Raw genomic sequence first — 9,204 nt, 5'->3', positions numbered from 1 at the left:
TTTTGTCAATTTTTCAAAGCTCTATTGTTGTTCTCGATGCTCGTGGCCCATGGGGGTGAATGAAACTACTAACAAATACATTGTCAAAACTCATAAATTACATATATTGGATTTTTTTTTTGGGAAACGTCAAAATTAGCCCCAAAAGTTTTCATATTTGAGAACTCGTACTATTTTAGAAAACGCATCCAAATAATTTTTCTTGGTCCATTCTCAGTGAGATCGACTGTTGAGATTTAGATAAAAAGTTAATTGTTTTCATCCGATAGGATGTCAAAGTCAATTTTTTCATCCTATTGAATGTTTTGGGATTTCTTAATGAAGTATGGATAATACTGAGATTCTTTATATTTCCCAAATCTTACCTGATTTTTCGCAAAATTTGATCTTATTTTTTATATAAGATTTGCTAAAGAAAGTCAAAGTTGAAGAAAATTTGAAAAGTATAAGATTTGGAAAGATTATATAATATTTGAAAAAATTAGTAGAATCTTGGTATTAATCCAATTTCAAAAAAAAATAAAAAATCTTCACATTTGAGATCTCCCATGAACAGTATGAAGATGTCACCAAAAAATCTTCCTAGAATTTCGGTGTTAATTCTGTGAGAGATTTCACGAATAAAGCCAAGCCCAAACAATGAATTAGATGAAAAGGTTAAATTTTATCCAAATCTTGATAGTTAATCTCGGCTCAGATGGACCAAAAAAAACTATTTCAACAAATTTTCTAAAATTGTGTTAGTTTTGAAAGATGGAAACATGTGAGGATTATTTTTTACTTTTTTTTTTTTTTGTTTTTAATTTAACAACAAATGTGGTGATTTGAGCCACTAACATCTTTGTCAAGAGTCAAGTTAAACATGCATCAAGTTTCAACAGGCATATAGTATGTACTAGCGACAAAAGATCCGTTTGATAACGTTTCAGTTTCCCATTTTATGTTTCTTGTTTTTTAAGAACTAGAAACAAAATATGTTTGGTAATCATTTTTTATTTTCGTCCTTAAAAAAAAAAGAAATAATAATGTAATTTTGTTTGATAAATCAGTCATATTATCTTCTATGAGTTACTTCACGCAAGGTTAATTCTAATATCCTTTTTTATTTTTTAATCAAACCCTATCTCCATCAGTAATTAAGTATATCTAATCTTTGTGAACAAATGGAAAGAAAAAAAAGAACTCTAGTAAAAAGGGAACCATCAACCAAAAGAAAAAAAATCAGAAACATCTTAAAGGGAGAAAATAAAATTGACAGTATGATAGAGAACTTGCATACATTTTATTTGTGATTTTTTGTTAATCAAACTTCTTGCTGATAGTACTTTGTGAATTTGTATAGAACTTAGAACTTTATTGATAGATTTCTTGTTCATAGAACTTCTTATTTATATCATAGTGATAGTATTGATTGAACTTCTTGATAGAACTTTTTGTCCATTGTTGAGTTATGAGTTTTTTCTTTTTCACCTCTAGTTTCAAAATTTAATGCTTGAAGTTATTTACTTTATTGCTTGATTTATTTTTCAGTTTTTGGTTTCTAAGATTTTAATTTAAAGTTATCAAGTTTATGCTTTTAATATGCCTTAAATTGTAAGTTATTAAGCTTACTTTTTGTTCCTATAAAATAGTGATGTCTCATGTCAAATATGAATTACCAATCTTTTTCTTACTTAAATCAAAAGATTGAATTTCAGTCTCATTTTCTTTTTTCTTCTCTTTGTTTAACGAACATTGAGATATTGGTTTGCTTCAGCAATATTTATTTATTTTTCGTCGATTCCATTTTCTCAACAATAGTATTAGAGATATTTTGATTTTTTTTCAACAGTGGTATCAGAGCCTTAGATTTAAAAGCTTGTGATTTTGTTTGAGAGTGAATTTCTTTTTCCATTTTTTGTATTTGAAAAATGTCTCTAATTTCAGTGTTTCCTCTCCTCCACATTTCAATGGTGAAAACTATCAGTTTTGGGTTGTTAAAATGCAATCCTATCTCAAGGCACTTGGCTTTTGGGAATCAGTTTCAACTGATGCTGATCCTCAACCACTGGAAGAAAATCCAACGTTCAATCAAATTAGATTGCATGAAGAAGAGAAATTGAAGAAGCCCAAAGCTTTATCCGTAATTCATGCCAGTTTATCAGATCCTATATTTTCTAGGATTATTGATTGTAATACGGCAAAATAAGCTTGGGATAAATTGCATCAGGAATTTGAAGGAAGTGCAAGGGTGAAAGTTGTCAAATTGTTAATTCTCAAGAGATGGTTTGAGATGCTAAAAATGAAGGATTCAGATTCTGTAAAGGACTACACAACAAAAGTGATGATCATTACAAACTAGATAAGATTAGCTGGGGAAATTTTCCAGATCAAAGAGTCGTGGAAAAAATAATTGTCGGTGTTCTTGATAAATTTGAGTCAAAGATCTAAGCCATGGAGGAATCTTTTGATCTACCAACTCTCTCCATAGCTGAATTGATTAGCAAATTACAAGTCCATGAACAAAGGGGTACAATGTGTAATGAGGAGCAAATAAAGGGTGCATTCCATGCCAATTCCAAAGGCAAGAAACTTGTTGCATAAGATAATAGACAAACAAATACTAAAGATCAAGGGAACAAGAGAAAAGAAAGAGCATCAAACAAAGGCAAATTTCCTCCTTGTCGTTATTGCAAAAAGGCCAATCATGCTAAGAAAAATTGTTGGTCCAAAAATAAGAAAGTCTACCATTATGATTATTGTAACAAGGATGGTCATACAAAGAAGTTTTGTTATGTCAAACGAAACTAAACTGAACACCCTCGAGAGCAAGCAAATTGTGCCAACAATAATCAAGAAACAAATTTCTTGTTTATGGCCTCTCATATGTATGACAATGGGTCAAGCTCATGGCTTATTGACAGTGGATGTACTACCCACATGGCTAAAGATATCAATCATTTTAGTCAAATTGATAAATCCATACAATCTAAGGTAGTTCTTAGACATGGTGAGACGGTATTAGTTGAAGGTAAAGGTACTGTCATTATGCATACTAAGCAAGGTAAAAAAAAAAGAATATCTAATGTTTTATATGTTCCAAGGTTATCTCAAAACTTACTTAGTATTGCTCAATTGTTGCATAACAAATTTTCTGTAGTTTTCAAGGACTAGGTTTGTGTCATTTCTGACCCACAAGGAGTTGAGATCGCAAGGGTCAACATGATTAGCAATGGTCTTTTTGAATGGTGACTCTCTATGTCATCATACACTAAATGCCAAAGTAGAAGAAAGTAAAAGTGGCATCATCATTTTGGTCATTACAACAACAGAGCTTTGAAAATTGTGCATCTTCTAATATGATTGATGATTTTTCAAATTTTACCTCATTTGATTAGATTTGGGAAAGTTGTAAAGAAGGGAAGATGCACAGACTACCTTTTTTAAAAGGTGGCAATTTTAAAGCCAAAGCAAGACTTGAATTGGTGCATAGTGATCTTTGTGGTCCCATGCACAACACATCTATTGGGAATAACAAATATTTTGTTATCTTTATTGATGATTTTACTAGATGACTTGAGTGTACATTTTAGTTGATAAAACTCAAATTTTTGAAATTTTTAGGAAGTTTGTTAATTAAGTTGAAACTGAAAGTGGTTGTAAGCTCAAAATTTTGAGAACATATAATGGGAAGGAATATACTTCCAAGCAATTTGACAATTTTTGTGAAGACTTGGGAATTCAACATCAATTGTCCATTGCTTATACACCATAGCAGAAGGGTGTGACAGAAAGGAAAAATAGAACTGTGATGGAGATGACAAGATGTTTGTTGTTTAGAAAAAAATTGTCAAAAAAATTTTGGGCAAAAGCGGTATGCACTACCATTTATTTACTCAATAGACTGCCTACGAGAGCAGTAGAAGGAAAAACTCCTTATGAAGCTTGAGCAGGTAAAAAAATTTCTGTTAAGAACTTGAAGATTTTTGGATCTATATGTTACTCTTTTGTTCCTTCTATCAAGAGATCAAAATTTGATGAGAAGGAAATTATACGAGTATTTATTGGCTATGTTGTTGATTCAAAATGATACATAATTTTTTTTATTTGATCACTGAAAAGATTATCTTGAGTCGTGATGTCATCATTGATGAAGATTCTTATTAGGATTTTGAAGAGCAAAGAATTGTGAGAGACTTATCCACTAATTTTAGAACTTAGAACAAAATGAATCGTCTTTTGATTCAATTGATTCTAATAATAAAGATGGCCAAGATCTTCATTCAAATAATGACGACCTTGTTGATGCAACTGGTGACTATCCAAATTATAATGAAAGATCACTTGCTGATGTTTATGAAAGTTGTAATCTTGTTATTGTTGACCTAAATAATTATCGTTAACCTTCATAATATGCTAAATGGATTGTTGCCATGAAAACAGAATTGGAGATGATCAATAAAAATAATACATGGGAGCTTGTTGAACAACCACAAAAAAAGAACATTTTAGATGTGAAATGGGTATTCAAAGTAAACGACAATTCTGATGGTTCAATCAACAAATATAAAGCAAGATTGGTGGTAGGATATACACAACAACCTAGAGTTGATTATGGAGATACATTAGCTCTAGTTTCATGACATGATACTATACGATTACTCCTTGCTTTAGCTGCGATGGAAAATATGCCATCTAGATGTCAAATCAACTTTTTTGAGTAGTGATCTTGAAGAGGAGATTTATGTCAGTCAACTTGAAGAGTTTTGAAGAATGGCAAAGGAAATAAAGGATATCACTTGAAAAAAGTTGTTTATAGATTGAAGTAGGCACTTCGTGCCTGGTATAATAAGATTGATTCATACTTATTTCTTCAAGGTTTCAGGAGGAGTATGAGCGAAACTACTCTCTATGTTAAGGTCGATGGCAACTTTAATCAACTCATTCTTTCTCTTTATGTTGATGATATGCTTGTAACTCATTTTCTCAATAGTGGTATTAGAGATATTTTGATTTTTTTCAATTCCCATAGAGAAATTTATGATAAAACTTCTTGCTCATAGAACTTCTGGTTGACTGTTACTGATAGAGAGTGATAGAGTATCTATTACTGATAGACAGAGATAGTATTGATAGACCTTCTTAATTTATGACAAAACTTACTTTGTGAATTTATGATAGAACTTATTATTGATAGAACTTGTTATTCAATGACAGAATTTTGTAGCTTTTATGATAAAATTTAGTATGATAGATATGTTGATAGGACGATTGACAATGTTATCACTGATAGAGAGTGATAAAACTAACTATCACTATCTATCAATGATAGAGAGTGATAGAACACTATCACTGTCTATCCTAATAAACAATAATAATACATGTTTAATCCATATATTGTTATCACTAACTATATCTATTACCGTCGGAATAGAAGAAACTAAGGTTTAATCCAAATGTAACAAGAGTTTCGTGTTTTTTTTTTTTTTTTTAGATTAAGATTGGGCAATTAGCTTTGATGCTCTAATACAAAAATAAATTGCCCAAAATGCTTCCTCCAAATGTCAAGCAACACTGATCATGCAACTTACTAAAATAACCTTATATTCTCCCATGCAAAAAATGCACTAAAATGTAAGTGTATTGAAAGTTTTACTTGCAATTTCATATAGAAGAAGCACGTAAAAAGACATTTCAATAATATATAATACCTACTTGAAGCACTTTCAATCTTTCATAGATAATTTTGTCACTAATAGAGAGTGATTGAACTGACTATCACTCTCTATCAGTGATAGAGAGTGATATACTTCTATCACTATTAAAGATAGCCAGTAATAGACTACATCAACATCCAATAAATATTTTCATTGATAATTTAGTTCAATAATATTTTTCTAATACACAATGATAATAAAAATCAAATAGTTTTTTCACTGATAATTTAGTCCAATAGTATTTTTCTGATAGAAAATGATAGTAAAACCTTGCATCATGTTGAACTCCTTTTACATTGATGGGAGCTTAGCACTGATAGAGAGTGATTGATATAACACTATCAATATTTATAGTGATAGATAGTGATAGTGTACTATCATTGTTTATCAATAATAGAGATAATGTAATATGATGTGAGTCAACAAACTAATATATTGATAATAGATGATAGATAATGATTTATAATGTACTCTCTGATAGACTATTAATCATTGTTTTAATATGTCTTTTAAACAGAAACATGAATTAATAGTTCAAGATAATAACAATACCATTTGAATAACTCTCTATCTAACCTTAGATGTAATCTCACAAATAAAAAAAGTATCAGATGATACATGCCTAAGGACTTGTAGAGATGGACCTTTTGGCCATTTTTTATATCACAAAATGACCAAAATACCGTACCAATTCATCTCTTTATCTCATAGGAAGACAATGTCTTTCAACTTTAATGGAAATTTTGTTGAATTTTGATTAAAAGAGTTTTGCCTGATAACAGGATTAAGAGGCGACGAGGTACCTCCAATTGATTTGAAAGAAAAAGATAGAACTTGTGAACTCAGAGAGACCTTGTTTAAAGATGATAAGATTGTTGGGGTTGATGCCCTAAAGTCTCGTGTCCTGTAGTTTATAAACAGTTTGTACCAACGCTTGTGTTGTATAATATATGATATTTACTTCAAATCTTGTATTTTGCTCAGTTGCTTGTTTTATTTTCTTTACCACAAACCAATAAACATAAAATCCCTAGTTATCTGTATGTGACTCAAGCATGTATGTGGTGACACACAAGTGGATCATATCTTGAGTGATAACCAAAATGGTCTGTAGTATATGGATATAGGAGGAAAACCTTATCATGGTAATGCTACGGATGCGACACGCTTTGTGGAATGGTCACAAGTGTTGTGACTTGTCACAGATGGCCTGATCCTGATCATTTGTGTTGGGACATGCGAGCGGGGGCGTCCTATACAAAGAGTTTGTATAAGACCTGACCACGAAGTGTTAACGTCTCGTTATATAACACCGTTCATGACAGAGACTTCACTTCAATAGGATGACCATAGGTAACATGACCTCAATCCTGAGTGAGTTGGGAACTCCTGCCATTGAGGGCAGTCCTTTGATTAGTATGGGTGCGAGTGGCCAGGTCGCCGATTCAAACCTACCATTTTGGGGATTCGTCTAATTTGAGAGCTGGGAACTCAGCTACACAAGATGGAATTCACTCTTTCCACGAGGCAGTGGTAAGTAGATAGATAGCTTCCTTAAGGGCTGATTCCAGGGCTTGAATGATATGGCGCCACACACCTTCTCTTGGCCCGAAAGGTGCTCACACCTAGTTGGACTATGTTGTATTGTTCATTAGAGGAATCAGTGGTATTTAAGGAGTGAGATGTAACTATAGGGCAAAACGATAATTTGGCCCAATTGTACTTACGAGCATCTGTGAAGGGTCATCGTACTCATGATTGGTTATATCTGATGGACACAGAAATATATCTGTGGTAAGAAGAGTTCAGCTATTGGTCTTTAGTGGAATATCTGACAGTTAACGGATGGTGGATCTTGTGGCTAAAGAGTTTAGTCAGCTATTCACGCACCATTGGAGCTTCAAACCACAGGTCCATTAGGTCCCCTGGGTAGCTTGGATAAAGTCGAGAATCAGTATTTGGGTTAACTTGAAATGTTCAAATTGACAAGAGGAAGTTCGATTATATATGATATAATTGGACTGGTTAGTTATATATGATATAATTGACTAAATGTATGAGATACATTATTTTGGAAGAAATTAGATATAAATATGATTTATATCAAGTAGAGGAGAAAATACTATAGTAGATATGTGATATCAAACTATAGGTTAAAAATATAATATGATTATATTTATTAATATTTTAATTGATTAATTATATGATAATTAAGCCAAAAATCACGTTCGGACGTGTGTTAATGGGAATGCATTGGTTATTGTAACCGATGAATTAAAATGAAATTGGTTTTCATTTTGAATCGTTCGTCTAAAAAGAGATCGCAGGTGCGCGTTGGTGTGAAAAGTAATCGTTCGTTTAATTTCGAGAGCCTATACAATAGTCGCTCTGTGCCTAAACGATCATCCACCTCGTGCCTAAATGATCGCACGCTAGTTCCTATATGATTGGATAGCTTCCCTAATCGATTGTATAGTGTGCCAAGTTTACTAAACGATCGTATACTTTTTCCTAAACAATCGTTCAGTAAAATCTAAACGAGCGTGTAATTTCTCCTAAATGATAAGCATCTTGCTATATGATAACATCTTTTCCTCTCCCACTTTCTTATCGCCTACACGATCTGTTCTTTCTTTTTTCTCTACCAAATTCACCAAAGACCACGCCTTGGGTTCTCACTCCGAGAATACCCGAGGCTCTTTTCTGGTGGTGTCGTCCCCATTGAGCTCATGAGTTCACGGTTGTTCGTGATGCTGCAGTCGATGCATCTGTCGGGCATTGGTTGATCGGGTAGAGGTTTTCACTGCGTTGAGTTCCAAAGTTTGAAGTGAAGGATCTCATATTTAAGAGTTCCATGAGCACGTACGGATCACTCCGATCTCACAGTGACCGAAATACAAATATATACATTCAATATATAGTTATGCAAACAAATACTAATTATCGGCATGCTTAGAACAAGATAAATAATAAGAAGATAGAGTTTCATACCAGTTGAAGACTATCTTCAATCTCTGGAACTCCAACGCATCGAACCCTCCAAATGTTCTACCAAGGCTCGGTGGAAATCGTCGACTGCAGCAACATGATCAATGCGAACTCACGACCACAACGGGATCGACACCACCACTAATGAGCCCTGGGTATTCTCGGAGTGAAAACCCAAAGGGTGGGCTTTGGTGAATTTTGTAGAGGATGGAAGAACAACGAGTCGTGTAGACGATAAGCAAGTGGGAGAGAAAACGATGCAATCGTATAGCAGAAGTGCTTATCGCATACAGGAGCTACACGATCGTGTAGAATTTGCTGAACGATCGTTTAGGAAAAGGTATAAGATCGTTTAGCTAAATCGGCATACTATACGATCATTTAGAGACGCTATCTGATCGTCTAGGCGACAGTGTGCGATCATTTAGCGCGAGGTGGACGATCGTCTAGGCGGAGAAGCGACTATCGTATAGGCTCTCGAGCGATCGTCTTCTTTCACCAACGCACGCTTCACGAATTC

Source organism: Benincasa hispida, chromosome 3, assembly GCF_027475165.1.
Source record: "Benincasa hispida cultivar pf3 chromosome 3, pf3_genome.v1.1, whole genome shotgun sequence".
NCBI lineage: Eukaryota > Viridiplantae > Streptophyta > Magnoliopsida > Cucurbitales > Cucurbitaceae > Benincasa > Benincasa hispida.
This window is presented reverse-complemented; position numbering follows the sequence as displayed.